The sequence below is a fragment of the Phascolarctos cinereus genome, unplaced genomic scaffold (genome assembly GCF_003287225.1).
Source record: "Phascolarctos cinereus isolate Bilbo 61053 unplaced genomic scaffold, phaCin_HiC Scaffold_5;HRSCAF=322, whole genome shotgun sequence".
In the NCBI taxonomy this organism is placed as follows: Eukaryota; Metazoa; Chordata; class Mammalia; order Diprotodontia; family Phascolarctidae; genus Phascolarctos; species Phascolarctos cinereus.
The window spans coordinates 365,520,526-365,538,660 of NW_027555958.1; the positions used below are offsets into that span (position 1 = coordinate 365,520,526).

Here is an 18,135-nt window from a genome sequence, read left to right on the forward strand (position 1 = left end):
ATTATGAACTTAGGTTAATGCCAGGCTAAGTAATGTGAATTTTACCCTGTAAGCAATGAGGAGCCACTGAAGGTTTTAGAGCAGGTTAGTGATATAATCAAACTTGTGCATTAGAATAAAGGAGAGACTAGAGAAAGGAGAAGCTGGCTGTTTCAGGAGGACTGGTTAGGAGACAATTATAACAATCCAGGTGAATGGTAATGAGAACTTTAAATAGGGGGCAGCAGTAGAAGCAGAGATGTGGGGCCTGGCTTGAGATAAATTATAGATTTAACATTAATAGAGCTTAGCAACTGACGAGATGTTGGAGATGAGAAAGTGGAAATAATCAAAGATCACTACAAAGAAGCCTGAGTGATTGGGAATATTTTGTTACTATCAATGAAAATGAAGAAGTTAGGAGGAGAATCTAGGTTTAGAATGTGGGAAAGATGAGGAATTAAAATTGGGGCAAGTTAAATTTGAGATGTATATGCCACAGTTAACCTTAGACTGATTTAACTACAAGGTTTATTATGCAAAATGAACCAATCATGGACATACTCTTTGCCCCCCCCCAAAAAAAAGATGTAAGATACTTGGATGTTGGTCTGCTTCTCTGCCAACTGTTTGGTCTCATCCCAGTTTGTCCCAGGGAAATTAGATCCCACATGTAATAACAGCTCCCAGAAATTCAGCTTTATCCAAGCCAGTAGCATATAGTATGACTTTCCTTTGAGATATACAAAAGGAAGCTGGCAAACAGCCAAGAGCACCAATCAGAGGCAAATAAATTCCTGGGCCTGCATGGGCATATCCAATTACATTCAAGTCTGAAAGAAGGAACATTCAGGTGGTCCCATGTGTCTACCAGTCCGAACTAACCATTCTGGCCACGTCCGCCCTCTGTGGAGGGCGAGAAAAGTCTGAGCTATCAACTCTCCAATTTTACGGCCAACTCAGCATCCTTGGGGTATGTTTAAGTTCCTCTGCCTTCCTTCTACAATGTTGTTCACCCAAATGAATGAAATATTTTGAATCAAGGTCTGACTGGAGCAGAGTACATTAGGATTACCACTTTCTTTGCCACTATAGCCTGAGATTACATTAGCACACTGTCAACACACACACACACACACACACACACACACACACATGCCCACACATGATACAAAATATTTGACAGCACATTGTCATACTGAGCTTAAAGTCCTTTAAAGATATACATTCAATGTGCATTTTATAAAGCATATATAATGTGTCAGACACTGTGCTAAGATGCCAAGTACTAGGAATTTAAAGGGAAAAAGTCCCTCTCCTCACATTCTAACAGCAGAAGCAACTTGTACCCAGGTTTATTTGTTTTATTTTGTTTCGTTTTTCACATGAATTCCCATCTAACAATACGTTCTCTTCTTTTGACCTGAGTAGAGAAAGTGCTTCCTGAAATCAGGAAGACCTAGGTTCAAATCCAACTTCTGGCACTTATTAGCTGTGTTACTCTGGGCAAGTCACTTAACTACTTGTCTATGTTAGTTTCCTCACCTATAAAATGGAGATAATAATAGCACATACCTTTCAGGGTTGTTATGAGGATCAAATGAAATAATATATATGAAGTGTTTTGAAATGCTATATAAATATTGGCTATTATTGTAATGATGGTCATGTAGCTGCAGATGTCAGGAAGTTTACTACATTTGTTTCTTTCCCTTTACCATTACTTTTAACCCAAATGCATAAATCCTCAAGTAACAAGCTAATTAACCTGATCTTGACCTTGGCAACAAGATGCCATTGAAGTCTCTTGTATAGGGAAGTAATATTTTTCATCTATGGTCCTCTTTTTCTGTTCTATTTTGCATATGGTAATGTTGAAGTGGAGGGAAGGTATTCAAATCCAGAACAAAGAATTAATTTTTTAAAAAGGTAAACATATTTTAGTCATATCTTTGATAGTTCCTGCTATATATATTATAAAGTCTGAAAAAAAAAACCATTCCCCCTTCACTCCCACTTTTCAAAATTATTTCTCTCAAGATTATAGACCTTTTATTCCTCCAAATTAATTTTATTATTATTTTGCCTAGCTCTATAAAATATTCTCTTGATAATTTAATTGGTCTAGCACTAAATCAGTAAATTGACTTAGTAGTATCATGACTTTTATTTTATTAGTGCATCCTGATTATAAACAACTAATATCTCTCTATTTAAATTATCATTGCTTTAAAGAGTGTTTTGTGACATTTACATAAGTATTAAAGATGTTTTAGTAGATCAACTCTGATATTTATATATTTTGTGATAATTTTAAAGAAGACTTGTTATGTAGAAATACCGCTAATTTTCACAGATTTATTTTGTATCCTGCTACTTTGCTGGTGCTATTAATTATCTCATTTATTTCCTTTGCTGATTCTCAAAGGTTTTCTAAAGAAAATGTCACATCGTTAAAAATAAAAGAGAGATAATTTTGTTTCTTCTTTGCCTGTATATGTGTCTTTGATTTCTTTCTCTTCCTGTTATTGCTAACATTTCTAAAACTATTTCAAATGATAGTGGGGAAAAGGGGTATCCTCACTTCACTCTTAAGGTTTCAAGTGTTTTTCCTCTGCAAGTGATGGTAACATTGGGCTTTTGAAATACACCTTTTGTCATGTTAAAAACAGTCCTTTTTTGCCTGGGTTTGTTTGTTTGTTTGTTTGTTTAAGTGTAAATGAATGTAGTATTTATCAAAGACTTTTTTTCTAAACTTATTTAGGTTACTTTTATTTTTCATATGAATATGTTAACATTTTCCTAATTTTAAACCATCCTTGCATTCCTGATATAAATCCAACTTGGTCGTAGTGAATATTTTTACATACTTTGTTGTCTTTTTATTGGGATATTATTTTAAATATTTAAATCAATATTCATTGATTATACTGATTCATAATATTGATCTATAGTCCTCTTTCTTTAACTCTTTCCTATACTTAACTGATTAATTAAAAAACCTCTCCCTCCCAAAAAAAAAACCTCACACCTACAATATACCTTAAGGTTTATGAAACACTTTGCTGACAATGACTCTGTAAGTCAGGTTAGGTAGATAATATAAATATCATTGTCATACTATTTTATAGATGAAGAATAAGCTCAGAGAAGTTGATTAAGTTGCCAGTGTTCACAAATCTAGTTAGTGTCTTTCCTGGGATTCAAACCCAGGTCTGCTAGACTTCAGATCTAGTATCCTTTCCACTCTAACACTCTGCCTCTAAATAGAAAAAATAATGCAAAGGGCAAAAACCTAAGAGGAGTTCCATTGCCATCCAGGCCAGTTTGTGACTTAAACAAAATCAACAATATTTTTATCTCAAAGAACAATTTTGTATTACTTTTATATTATCACAACATAGACACACATTGTCTAGAGTTGATTTTGGTCCCCTTTTGGAAAGCCAAATTTTAAATTCCTCCATCGAAGTATTGCCTCATCATAGAGGGAAGGCCAAACGCAAACGATGGGAAGTACTGTCAAGGTGAAAAGGCTTCACTCACATCGGTTACTCTATGTCTACCGACGCTCATCACCACCAAAGTTGGCTACCATGCGATTATTATTTCTGACGAATTATGAAGACTCTCTATTAAGGTATTTATATCTTGTTTGCCATCTCTATCAATGTGACACATATATCAATAACATCACAGATCTCCTAAGTGTTAAAATATTATAAACTACATTTGGGCAGGTAGGTGGCACAGTGGATAGAATGCCACATCTGAAGTCAGGAGTCTTCCTGACTCCTTCCTGAGTTCAATTCTGGCCTCTAACACTTACTTACTAGCTGTGTGACTCTAGGCAAGTCAATTGACTCTGTTTTACTCAGTTTCCTCATCTGTAAAATGAACTGGAGAAGGAAATGGCAAACCACTTCCAGTATCTTTGTCAAGAAACTCCAAAAATGATCACAAAGAGTTGGACAAAACTGAAAAACAACTAAACAACCAACAACAAATCTATATTTACTGATAAAACAAGCCAGGCACACGTACCTGCTGTCTCTCTCAATAGAAAGCACAAGCATAAGAATGGGCATATTAAAGTCAGAAAATTCAGCCTCTCTAGAAGGAAGAAAACAAAAATGTATCAAGTGCCTACTATGCATCAGGCATTCTTCTAAGCACTTTACAAATATTTTATTTGATCCTCACAATGACTCTAGAAGTAGGTGCTATTATTATCCTCATGTCATAGTGGAAGAAACTGAAGACAGGTTAAGTAACTTGTGAACGGTCATACAGATAGTAAGTGTCCAACTCTAGATTTGAGACTTTAGGCCCAACCACTGTACCACCTGAAAGCAGTCAAAGTAGAATTGCTTCCAACTAGCTTTTCACTTCGGTAAAATATTATTCAGAATACTGAACAGAATAGTGCTGGAAATGCTGGCACCTATTTCATCCTTTGAGCAGAAGCAAACTGCTTCGCAAATATTAGAAGCTTAATTAATGGTGCAGGAGATAAAAGCTTCTCGAGAGCAGGGTCTTTTTTGTTTCATTTTGTTCTGTTTTGTCATTGTATTCCTAGTGCTTAGACAGTGGATTGGACTCTTTTAGATGAATGGTGAAAGAAAAGTTTCTCACAAATGAGTTTCTCACTCTGATTTTCTCCATTCTATTTATTATCTCCATAAAATCAGATGTTATACTTTTCTTCTAATCATATTCCTAAAATCAATATCATGTTTAATATATATATTCCAACATATATTTCTGCTTAAGCCCAAAGGACAATTCCATTAAACCAAAGTCCTCTTCATCCTGAAATGATCCTAAATTTATGTATCTGAATGCAGTTTAATAAACTAAAGATAGATCAATCACTCTTCATTGACGTATTAGATTCTTTCTGTGCCCATTTGTGTGTGTAATCCACACTATGGAGAATACCCATAGAATTCTATTTCTCACATTCTGGAGCTGTTTCTATGACATAATGGATGGCTGTGCTTTTTAAATGGCAATAACAGCACAATTATTACAAATTGACTGTGCAGTGTTGGCACCAAGGGACATACTCATAGCAAATACACTGAAGCTTTTATATATTCTATGTTTGCAAATCTGGCAAAACAAGTGACAGTAAAATGGAAATTGTTATTTATGCACACCTATTCACATACATATGAAAAGGCATGGGCACTCTTCCCACTGACTACCTTAAATAATTATCCAAGGACATGTTTTACAGGCAGTAATTCAAGGACAAATTGTACACAATTATCAAAGAAGAGGATTTTCAGATAATTATTCAAGGACGGAGTTTTCAGAAGTTGTCCATCAAATACAATAAAGGTTATAAACACATTGTAAATTGCTTTATGTGAATTTTGGGAAAATGACAAGATGAGTACAATCTTCAGAATCTCTTAATCTAATGTACTACTCCAAAGGTCATCCTTCAATAAACACCGTTAATATATTTCCTTTGAAGTTGTGTTCATATCTCTCATAGCACCTTATATCCCTCTTGAGCACATAGCACACTCTACTTTGCATTATATTTACATCCATTTCCTCTCCCCTCCTGGACTATACATCCCTTGAGTGCATCAACTATATCTTACACTTCATGATTTTCCCTCAAACGTGAGTAGAGCCATATCCATAGAAAATGATTAAGGTGAGCTAAATTCAGAAAAGGGATGAGGATCATGATGGTGTTAGCAGAGAGGCAGAAAAAGTTACTCAGTGTCTCAGTCCCCTCTTAGGAACTTCCTTATTACTGGTAAGGGTACTGCCACCCTCCCAGTCATACAGATGTCACCTTTAACCCCTTACCTATTATATCTAACCCATTGCCAAGTCTTGTCATTTCTACCTTCACAACATTATATGTGTATGTGTGTGTGTGTGTATAAATATAAATATGTGTGTATATATGTATATATGTGCATGTGTGTGTATATGTATATATGTACATGTGTGTAAATATGTATATATGTATGTGTGTATATATGTATATATGTATGTGTGTATATATGTGTGCATATGTGTATATATGTATGTGTATATATGTATGTGTATATATGTATGTGTATATATGTATATGTGTGCATATATATGTATATATGTATGTATGTGTATGTATATGTATATATGCATTGTGCATATATGTATATATGTATGTATGTATATATGTATATATGTATGTGCATGTATATATTGTATGTGTATATATATGTATATATGTATGTGTGTGTATATATGTATATATGTATGTGTGTCTATATGTATATATGTATGTGTGTGTATATGTGTGTGTGTATGTGTGTATGTGTATGTGTGTATACGTATATGTACGTGTTGCACTGCATATATATATATATATATATATATATATATATATATATATGTATACAGGCACATATCTAATTATTATATTATATATCCATCCATACATACACACACACACACACACACACACACATGCTTTCTTTCTACTCACACAGCTAGCTCCTCCCTGATGCAAGCCTTCAACATCTCATGCTTGCTGGTCAGTCTTACTGCCTCGAATCTCTTCCCACTCCAGTATATCTTCTGCTCAGACACCAAAATGATCTTCTTATGTCACCTTCCTACTCAATAACCCCTGTTACCTCCAGGATCAAATATAAAATCCTCTGGCTTTAAAAGCCCTTCACAACCTGGAACCTTCCTGCTTTCCAATACTTCTTATGCTTTCCTCTCCTCTATGTCCTCTACAATTAATCCACAGAGTTGCCATATCTGAGATTCTCTCCCTCCTCCCTCCCTTCTGCCTCCTGACTTCCCTGGATTCTTTCAAGATTCAGATCAAATCTGACCTTCTGCAGAGGCCTTTCCTGGTCCATTCTCCTCCCCTCACTGCTAAGGCCCCCCTCTAAGAATATCTCCCATTTACATTGTATATATCTTAAATGTTTGTTGCCTCCCTCATTATGATGTGAACTCTTTTCCTTGAGGGCAGAGAATGTTTTTTTTTTTACTTTCTTTACATTCTCCAGCTCTTAGCACAGTGTCTCTGGCATGTAGTAGGAACTTGAGAAATGCTTGATGAATTTCGAATAGTAGCCACTGTTTGGTACAGCACAGGAATGGATAATGTTGTGTGAAACATGGCATGGAAATAGGAATATTTTATTGCTCTCTTCATGGCAAGTTCATTTAGTACTGAGAAGCTCTGAAATTATTCATGCAACGAGATTTTGGGGTAAACCCATTTTAATCTGAAATACTCCAAATGGAGCCCTGTTGTTTGTGTCCTGTGGGGAACACACAGAATTAGAAGGCACCCTTTTATCCTCAAGAACTTAAAATCTAGTTAAGGATTTTTCTAATTAATGTTTTAAGGAATACGACAATTATAGTTGAAAAATTCAGTTCTGCCAATATTTATTAAACATCTATTATGTGCCAGGTGTTGGGTCACTGTGCTCAGGAGAGTCCTGAGAAGAAGCTCTGAGACATTATGTCTTGTGGCATTGTGTTAAGGACTATGAGAAGATGTATTCAGCAGCTGTATATTTGCTGTTAAGGAGTTTATAATTCCACAGCTGATCTTTATTCTTTCCGACATGAAAAGAACACAACTGAATGCATGTCTAACTAAACAATTAATAGAAGTACAATGAATGGAAGAAGAGGACATAGGATAAGTATGCCTAGGAAGAGTAGAGGTGATAAGTTGGAGAATAGAAAGCCTCATTAACTTCCCAACCAAACTGCTACATGGCACAGTGGATAGAGCACTTGATATGGAGTTGGGAAGACCAGAGTTCAAATACTTATTGTCTCAAATATTTGCTAGCTGTGCGACCCTGGGCAAGTCACTTAGTATCTGTCTACCTCAGCTTCATTTTCTGAAAAATGAGCATAATAATCACACTTATCTCCCTAGGTTGCTGTAAGGACAAAATTAACTAATATTTGCAAAGTGCTTTGCCACCTTGAAGTGCTATATAAATACTAGTTACTATTATTACCATGATTATTATTTCGGCTAATGACAATGCTGTTCATACATTTACCCAGTCTAGGAAGCTTGGCTTCACCTTTGAGTTTTTGCTCTGTTATACTAAGACTTATCTGTGGTCTCTTTGGCTGCATCTTTCCAATTCATCCCTCACAGTCCCATTCCTTGATGACTCTCCAGCTGTTGTCTAACTATTACCTTACTTTCAAGTTCTTCCCTCTCCATTCTATCTTATACCAAGATAAATCACCAGATTAATCTCCCATTTTTTGTAATCATTTCATTCCCTTGCTTTACTGGTTTAACTCTGCATCTTACCATTCAAAACTCTGCAATCTGGGTTTACTTTTTGCCTACCTATCCATTTAATTCTCACTACTTGTCTATTCACATTATTCTTTAAAAACCTATTCATTGGGTTAAAGAATTTGAGTTGTGGTAGCTAGGAAGGGTAACATTACTGTGGATATGTTAATTTGCCTAACCCGTTTTCACCTAACCACAAAACAGAAAGTTAGGAGCTATACGGGAATGAACAGGTCTTGCAGGACCACAGGATTATGTCTTGAAGTGTCCTCAGAGGTTATCAAATCCAACCCTGACATTTTACAGATGAGGAATCTAAATCCCAGAGAGGTTAAAGTGCTTGATCTGGGACACACTGCTAATGTTTGAGGAGAAAGATAATGAGTTCAGTTTTGGACAGATTAAGTTTCAGATGTTTATAGGACAGCCAGTTCAAGATACTCAATTGATAGTTGGTGATATAAGCAAGACTGGAGGTCAGAAGAGAGGTAAAGGTTAGATAAAGATATCTGATAATCATCTAGATGAAGATAATAACTTAATGAGAGCTATTAGGATCACCAAGAGAAATAGTATATAGAGAGAAGAGAAGATGGCCAAGGACAGAACCCTGGAGAACACCCACAGTTAGTGGAGATGACCTAGGGTAATCCAACCGAGCAGATTGAGAAGGAGCTATCAGACTGGGTGTAAGGACAACAAAAGGTAGGAATGGAAGCTTCCAACAGTGATAGCAAAAGGGAAAATAGCCCTAGCCACCCTAGGACTTTGTGCGTGGTCCTATACTGTTTAACATCTTCGTCAATGACTTAGATAAAACCATAAATGGCATGAGTCTCTAACAGAGTTGGAATCTAAAGGGATCTTGACAGAATAACATATTGGGCTGAATCTAATAAAATGAAATTTGATAGAGATAAATGTAAAGTCTTATACTTGGGATTCAAAAATCCACTTAATAGATAAAAGATGAGAGGGGTCAGGGACAAACAGCAAATTGTTTAAATAAACTGAGATGGGGGAAGGGGGTCAGGAAGAGATAAAATGAGGTTAGTGGATTGCAAGCTTAATATGAATCAGCATTGTGATGAGATAGCTATAAAAGACTGATGAAGTGTGAACCTGCCCTAAGAGAGGCATAGCTTCCAGGAGCAAGGAGGCACTAGGCCCTCTGTGCCATGAACTGCTGTCAAGAGTCTGGGAACAGATGAATCCTCTAGAGTGGAAATGAGAACCATTATAAAACAAACTACAAGGGATGGCAAAGACTAAACTAGTTTCACCATGTAAGGAGAGAAGTGGTTATGACCAAGTATTATCAAGAGCAAGATTGTTGGAAAGGCCATTATGTGTAATTGTGTCCAATTTTAATAACTGTTTATTTAGTGACAGCTACATTTTAAATTTATACTGCAGCAAAAAATAGAAACAAAGTGGATGCCTTGGACATTCATGGTAACACGGACCTACAGTCTCTGCTGTCAAGCAAATTGAATTTGGGAGTTCTCAGCTGAAGGATGGCTAAAGCTGATCAGGTGTCTGCACAAAGTCTGGCATTAATATGGTAAGTCCCCTGGAGCCTTGGACCACCAGGCTGCCTATGGAGGGCACAAACTGGCTCAGGTTGATACAGGATGTTTCATAAGCTATTAGACTCTCTTAGGTGGTTTTGCTTAATTGGTTTTCTATGTTATTATAAAGGAGAGTCCTATAGGCAGGTAGTTGGAAAATGGCTTTTATATTTTATAACAAGTTTCAATAAAACATTATTTTTCAAAAATTACAGGACAGCTACAGCTTTTCCCCATCCTTCCAATTCTTCAGGTTCCACATAGTGGTTTCAATTTCCATATGTTCAAATTAAGCATGTCTGGAAGTTTGCAAAGCAGTTCACCTTTAATTATTTCTCTATTTTAATACCAAGTTTTAGACAATGATGTATTCCTAATTTGGATTGTAAAGGAAGTAAAACAACAAATCTTTGACCATTTCTTTTGAGAAAAGGAGAAAGAGAAAGAAAGGAAGAAGAAAGGAAGGAAGAAAGAAAGGAGAGAAGAAAGAAAGAGAAAGGAAGGAAGGAAGGAAAGACAGAAGGAAGGAAAGGAAAGAAGGAAAGGGAGAGAAAACAGAAAAGAGAGTAGCCCTACCAAAGATTCCACACATATCAAGGCAATTACAATGCAACTCAATGACTTCTGTGATGAACAACTCATCACGCACTCTTCCTTCATCTTTCACAATCATCTCCTTTGTTGGATGAGTGGTTTTATTAACAGATGGCCCTGTTCTTGCCATGCTGGAAGACTTATGATCTTATTTATGGGCTGAGCTTGTTCAAAAATAAGCCGTTAATTCCTTTTAGGGCAATTGTTTTTTTATGGAGTGTAAAGAGCTTGTTTAACACATAAAATGGTGGAATTAACTGGTCTGATGCATTTGACCAACATGGCAGACCAGCTAGGGCACATAATCATGCCATCCTCTCTCAACATCATGCAGGCAAAACTTCCATATATAGTGCCAAGACTTGATCTCTAGGATTTCATTCCTCATCCTAGGTAACATATTGAAAATGGATATTTAGAAATAATTGAATATGCATTGTTTTCCTTCAAGTAAGATTCAGCTGGTGGCTTGCTTATATTGTCTACCTCTCTCCCACCTGTGGTTCCACAGCAAAAATCTTAGGTCTCTACTTTGGACACCATGACTGTTTCCATAGTAACCACTAAAAGGTCACAGAGCATCTCTGTTGCAGGTAAAAATCATCATAACATATTGATAAGCCATCCCAAGATGCCATTTTTATGCAAATGATCCTTTGACATAGAAAATGGAGGGAAGATAAATAGAGGGAAATGAAGTGGTATGCAGAAAGTAAAACTTGTTTCTGGGGAAAAAGAGGTTTTTCAGATGTTTGAGACATCAGTTCACATTATAAAAAGGGTCAAATGGAAAGAAAATTTTAACGAGAAACACGTCTCTTGATTAGCTATTTCAATAAAGAAAATTTCTCTAAAGTACATTGAAGAGCCAAGGAAGAGAAAAATTCCTCGTTTCTATTGTGAATGTACAAGAATGAAAAATTCCATCTTGTGTGCAATTTCTGTGTCCCTTTTCAAATTCTCTTAAAAGGACATGGTACATAGGATAGCAGAAAGACTAAAGGATTATTCTGGAGATGATCTCACTGTGAAAATTGTGATATGGCTCTTTCTCCGGCATGTCCATGGTAATGTTCCATAACTAGAGTTACAAGCCTGAAGATGAAGTTCAGAGAGGTTGACACAAACCTACACATATTCTAGCCTTCCTATGTAACTATACATAACATTTATAAAATGTTTTAAAGTTTACAAAGCATTTTCTTTACAATTCTGTGTGACAAGATAGTACAAATAAAGCTATTGTCCCTATTTTATAGATTCAGTTCAACAAATCAATCCAAAAATATTCATTAAGAACCTACTATGTGCAGAATACTATGTATATGATGAGATAACTAAGGCTCAGTGAAGTTAAAGAACTGTGCCACAAGCCCACAGCTACCAGGTATTAAAGCTAAGTTGTGAATTTGGGTCTTCAGGCTAAACGTTCAGTGATCTTTCAATCTACAAACCGATTAATCAAAAATCTTATGTTCCAGACAATGTGCTAAGCCCTAGGGATACAAATGTAAGGGTGGGGTTAACTGAATTGATCAGTCACCCCACCTTATCTAAATTAACTAACAAAAGACTCTAATCCTGATATTTTTATCAGAGTGAATATCTCTATTAGAGAAATAAATCAATAAAATGTATCAAACTAATATTCATGCTGTCATATTTTGCAGGTCTTGAATTACCAAGAAGCCAGTTCAAACCCAAGTAGCAGAGAGTCCATGCATCATTAGAGAGAGAGCTATCCAACCATTTTCTTTAAATTGGAGGCTAGGGGGTGGGAAAAGAGAGAGCCTCCTCCTACTACAGCATGACATTTTGAACTTCAAAGTGGAGAGAGATTTTAACTTTTCTTTATTGTTCTAAAAATGTAGCTAGAACAGCAGACATCGGCAGCAGTATCTGCACTGGGAGTTGAGTACAAAGTAAATTTTACTAAGGAAGACAGCTTCAAGACCCTTAAGAAGCTTAGCAGAAAGCTACACCATACCTAAAGGGAACATTTTGAGGACTCCAGTAAAAGGGATTCTAAAAACTTTGAGTTATTCACTTTTCCCATGTGGGCTTCAAGTTTAAGCCCATTTTCCCCTGTCCAACTGATAAGAATTGATCATCAAAGGGAAAGCACACTGCTGGGGGCTCATGAGCTATAGAATTCAATAGAACCTCCCCCACCCCTGCAGGGTCTCTTTGAACACAAAAAAGACAAGTAGCAACCACTCTCTGGGACTGGCCGGTACCCACCATTAGCAGTCAGAATTGGGACAAGTTTCAGAGTTGGCACTATACAAAGAAAAGCAAAAACCAGCCCTGCCCTCAAGAAGGATCGTTCCAATGGGTTAAAAAAAGTTTAAATAATTAGATAAATACAAAATAAAGAGAGAATAGATAAAAGGTAACCTGAGAAGGCTCTAGAAATCCAGGCATGAGAAAGACCCAATGCAAAGGCACAGAGATAGAAAACAAGATTTCATGATCAAGAAACTGCAAGTAGGCCAGTGCAGCTGGACTATAGAGTGTGCAACTGGGAATAAAGTGATAGAAGACTGGAAAGGCAGAAGGGGCTAAGTTTTTAAGAGCTTTAAATACCAAACAGAAGACTTGATAGTTAATCCTTGAGATGATGGTGAGTCACTGGAGCTCATAGATGGAGGAGAGAAGATGACTAAAAGGTGAAATGGGGTCAAACTGAAGCCATAGAATAATCACCTTGGCAGTGAAGTAGAGAATGAGGATAGATAGGAGCAGAGACAGATTTGAGGCAGGAAGACCAGTTGGAAAACTATCACAGTAGTCCAGATAAGAGGAGATAAGGAGATATGTACTCTCTCTCACACCACGGATGCAGCTTTCCATGTGACCATTGGTTTATCCTCAGAATGCCTTCTCCTTAAAACAAAGGTCCCTACTTTCTCAGCTTCATAAAACTTCTTTCTCTTCCAAACCCTCCCCCACCATACACATATGCTCACATTATTGAGCAATCCTAAGCATTAGGATTTATCATCTCCATCATGGCATTCTACAAGAAGGTACCTTCAGTTTTGATATTTCTTCATTAATCCAACAACAATGTATTAGCTTCACCACTACATAATCCTAATAAATAATCTCAAACTCCATATTTCTAAAATGCAGCTCCTAACTTTCATCCCTGAAAAAAATCCATTCATTTTCCTATGTCTATTGAGGGTGCCATCATATTTGAGTGAGCCAAACTTGCAGTTTTCCTTGACTCTTCACTCTTCCTCAATCTATGTAACAATAAATTGCCAAGAATTATCATTTCTACCAGCATTATATCTCTTTCAAGCATATATTTCTCTCTGCACACAGGTCACCACCCTCATTCAGGAATTCTAAGCCTCTTATTGCAATAACTTTCTCACTGGTGCTCCCCTCACCAAGTCTCTCCCTTCTCTGATACAATCTCTCCACAGTTGCCTAAATAATATTCCTAATACACAAGCATGATCATGTCAATCTTGTTCAATAAACCCCAGTGACTCTCTTTGTGAGATCTTTTCTGATTGCCCCAGCTGTTAGTGCCTCATCCTCCCACCAAAATTACCTTATATCTATTCTGAGAAGCAACTGTGGTATACTTGATAGAGACAGGGCCTCTAAGGCAGGAAAACCTGGATTCAAGTCCCACCTGACATATACTGGCTTTGTAACTCTGGGTGAGTTATTTAACCTCTACTTTCCAAGAGTATAAGTTGCATTGGTAGAGGGAATTTCCTCACCTGAGAGTTTTCTGTTACCATTGAAATCACAACTTCAGTATCTAGTCCTGTATATTTTATGTATTATCTCCCCTGAGCAAGTAGGTGGTGCAGTGGATAGGCCACTAGCTCCTGAGTTCAAATACAGCCTTAGACACTTACTAGCTTTGTGACCCTGGTCAAGTCATTTAAGCCTGTTTGCTTCAGTTTCTTATCTGCAAAATGAGCCAGAGGAAAAAAATAGCAAACCACTCCAGTACCTTTGCCAAGGGGGTCATGGAGAGTCAGACATGACTGAAAAATTTCTTAATGCCAACATTGTCTCCCCTAAAAGAATATAAACTTCTTTAGAACAGAATCTTATTGTTCAATATTGTTTTTGTATCCCAGTGCTTAGCACAGTGCCAGCCACATAATACTCAATAAATGATTGTAATTGATTCATCACCAATCCAAACAATTCATTTACATTTTGTCCAGAACAATTAATAAATACCATCTACTCAAGCATAGCAGGGTTGGGCTCTGCCTCATAAAGTTAAAATCCTCACAGAGATAAATCCCAGATCTGCTGACATATATGTGCAAGACACCATTAGGCACCAAGGGAGACACCAATAAATAAGACATGGTCTCTGCCCTCAAGGAGCTTACTAATGTCTTCTATGTGGTGTTTGGCTTTTCTATATTTACATGAATTCATTCTCTTCTTTTCATTTGTCAAACACTAAACAACCTACTTGGTTGTTTAATGGCCACAAGCCCATTAAATATTGTTAGGATTTTTTTTTTCTAAATTGAGTTTAACAAAACTGTCCTATATTAGACTCAAACCTATCCCATTCTGGTGCATACTGGCTGTATGATACTCAGCAAGTCACATTCATACTGCTCAGGGCTCTGAGCAAATCTCTAAGACTTAAGTAATAAAGAAAACATTGACAGATAGTAAGAGAAGATCTTCACTGGGAGCTCCAAATAACAATAAAATCACAGGTTCAGTCCCTATTCCTGTCTCTTATACATTAGTGTTTTAAGTCAGTCTTGGAACATCAGTCACAAAATAGTTCTGATTTGTTGTGCCATCTCAGGAAACCCTAAGAACTTAAATATCTGGCACATTTTACTCACCTCCACAAAAGGGCTCTCAGCCCTGCAAAAGTCAGAAGATTTAGTAACCAATCACTAAGTGCCTCCTTTTTCCAAGTTCATTTTGAAAGCCTAAAAAGTTTCTATGGCTTTGGGCAGCAACTGTAATTCTTCATTGTGCATAGTACAGTAGGGGAGAGAAGGAAACTTTGTATAAGTAAAGTGTGCAGATAATTCCCAAAGCCCAGCTTTAATTAATACTTTCAAGTCCCTCTCCCACCAAATTGTTCTAAAAGAGCAGTTAATAAATAATAATATTGACATTTGAATTTATCCTCCATTCCCTTTCATTTCCTGTATTCCCCAACCTGGAATGGAAAAAGACATGTCCATACATAACTATAATACAGGACAATATAAGATAAGTACCATATGACTATTTTAAATGAAGTGTTACAAAAAATTTAGAGGAGGAATAAATCATTTTTATGTGGTAGATAAGAAAAGTTTCTTGGATTAATGGGATTTAGGTTGGGTCTTGAAGAACTGTTAGGCTTTGAAGAGGAGGGTATGTGAGCAAGTGGATTCTACATGGAGAACCGCCAGATTTGAGAACTGAGAGGGACTTCAGCAGCCATCTAGTTCAACTTGTACACAAAAGGAATTTCCATGACAATACTCCTGAGAAGCAGCCATCCAGCTTCCGCCTGAAGACCTCCAAGGAAGGAGAACCCATCACCTCTTGGGAAGCAACCCATTCCACTTTAAGGTAGCTCTAACCTTTCGGAAGCTTTTCCTGAAACCCATCCTATATTTGTCTCTTTACTGCTTTCACTGTCAGCACCTCATTCTGCAAAGAGCAGAACATATGACTGACCTTCAAATAACTGAAGACAGTTATCCTGTCCCCCATGAGTCTTCTCTCCTCCAGGCTAATCATGCCCCATTTCTTCAACCAATCATCATGTAATATAGACTCAAGGCCCTTCACCATCCTTACTGTGCTCTTCTGAACACTCTCCAATTTATCAGTGCTCTTCTAATACAATGGAAGCAAGAACTGAGAACGGTAATCCAAATGAAGTTTGTCTGGGGCAAAGTATGGTGAGATTATTGCCTCCCTATTCCTGGAATCTATGCAATTCTCCATGCAGCCCAAGATTGCATTGGTTTTTTTGGCTTACACATCACTACTTAATCATACCTATCTTGTAGGCTAATAAAACCCAACAAAAATTACTATTCTACCCTGCCTTCCCCATTTTATACTTGTAAAATGGACTTTTTTGATATTAAACTACAAGAATTTACATTTATCTCGACTGAATTGCACATTGGATTCAGCCTATTGCTGCAGGCGGTAGTGATGGGGAAAGGAATAGATCAAAGGCTGTCCTGTGAAAGGAAGATTAAGACTTGTTTTGCTTGGTGCCAAAGAGCTAACCTAAGAGCTGTGGATGGACAATGCCAAGAGGCAGACTGAGGTTCTACTTAAGGACTAACTTCCTACCAACAGAGCTATCCAAAAGAGGAAAAGGCTGTTTTACAATGGTCATAGTCCTTAAGAGCAGCTCTGATACATGGAAGGTGTTTCATACACAAAAAATCAGAGACCATTAACGCAGAAAACTTTAGGTATTTTATTACACCATGTTTAACCCATACAAGGGGAGGCCTAAGATCTAAAACAAAACACCCAAGGACAGAAGCATGTGTAAGGAAGGGCAATAAAGGAACAGGTATTTAAGTCAGTCAGTCAGCAAGCATTTATGTGCTAGACCCTGTGCTAAGCACTAAGGATATTATAATAACAATAATAGGAACAATCACATTTATATAACACGAAGAAAGGCCTCCTGCAGAAGGTAGAAGATGAGCTGAGTCTTGAAGGAAGAGAGGGAAGCCAAAGAATACAGCTGGGTTCCATCCTTTCTTAACCTCCTCCTCTCCTACCTTTCCAGACTTCTTACATCTTACTCTACAACACAAACTCTTCAGTCCAATGACACTGGCCTCCTGGATGTTCTCCAAACAAAACACTCCATCTCTGCACTCCAGGCATTTTCTCTGGCTTTCCCCCATGCCTGGAATGCTCTCCCTCCTCTACCTCAACTTACTGACCTTACTGGCTCCCATCCTCAAGATATGCTTCCTCCATTCCTACTTATGTGTTGCTAAACTAAGCTAGAGGAAGTCACACTACTAAGTAGCAACTTTTTCCTTAAGCAGAACCTCAATCTGCCTCCTGGCATTGTCCATCCACTACTCTTAAATTAGTTCTCTGGCATCAAGCAAAACAAGTCTAAATCTTCCTTTCACTGGACAGCTTTTAATCTATTGCTTTCCCCACCACTACCACCTGCAGCAATAGGCTGAATACAATGTGCAATTCAATTGGGATAAATATAAATTCTTGTACTTCAACATCAAAAAAGCCCATTTTACAAGAAAATGCTGGGATTGCCACACGTTTATGCTATCTAATCTCAAATGGGCCCTCTCTGTAGCAGAAAAAAAAACTTTTATTCTTCCTTAACTGATTCTGTATTGCACTTTTCACAGAGGTTATTTCAAACTTTCTCTCCTTTCTTATATCCTACTGTAGATCAGGCCTAGGTCAGACCAGGCCAGTGACTCAGACCTAGGATTACAATGCAATGAAACATTCACAGAACATAAAATGCAATAAAAATGTATTTAAGCTAAGATTTAAATGGATACAATTCAAATAAAATGCTATTCCTCTCTGCTTTTTCATCATATCACCACTACATTAGAAAGAGGTCCCCATGGGGCATTGGCAATTCCACTAAAACCTTCAGCATTAACTTCCCATTGTCTAAGTCTTTTATGCCTCTGGAAGTCTTCC

The 18,135-nt window shown here is 37.1% G+C and overlaps 1 pseudogene; it reads left to right on the top strand.

Annotated features, from left to right (window-relative positions):
• The first annotated feature begins 3,488 nt into the window (after positions 1 to 3,488).
• The window catches only part of LOC110222710 (charged multivesicular body protein 6 pseudogene), a 138,148-nt pseudogene continuing 123,501 nt past the window's right edge, over positions 3,489 to 18,135 (top strand).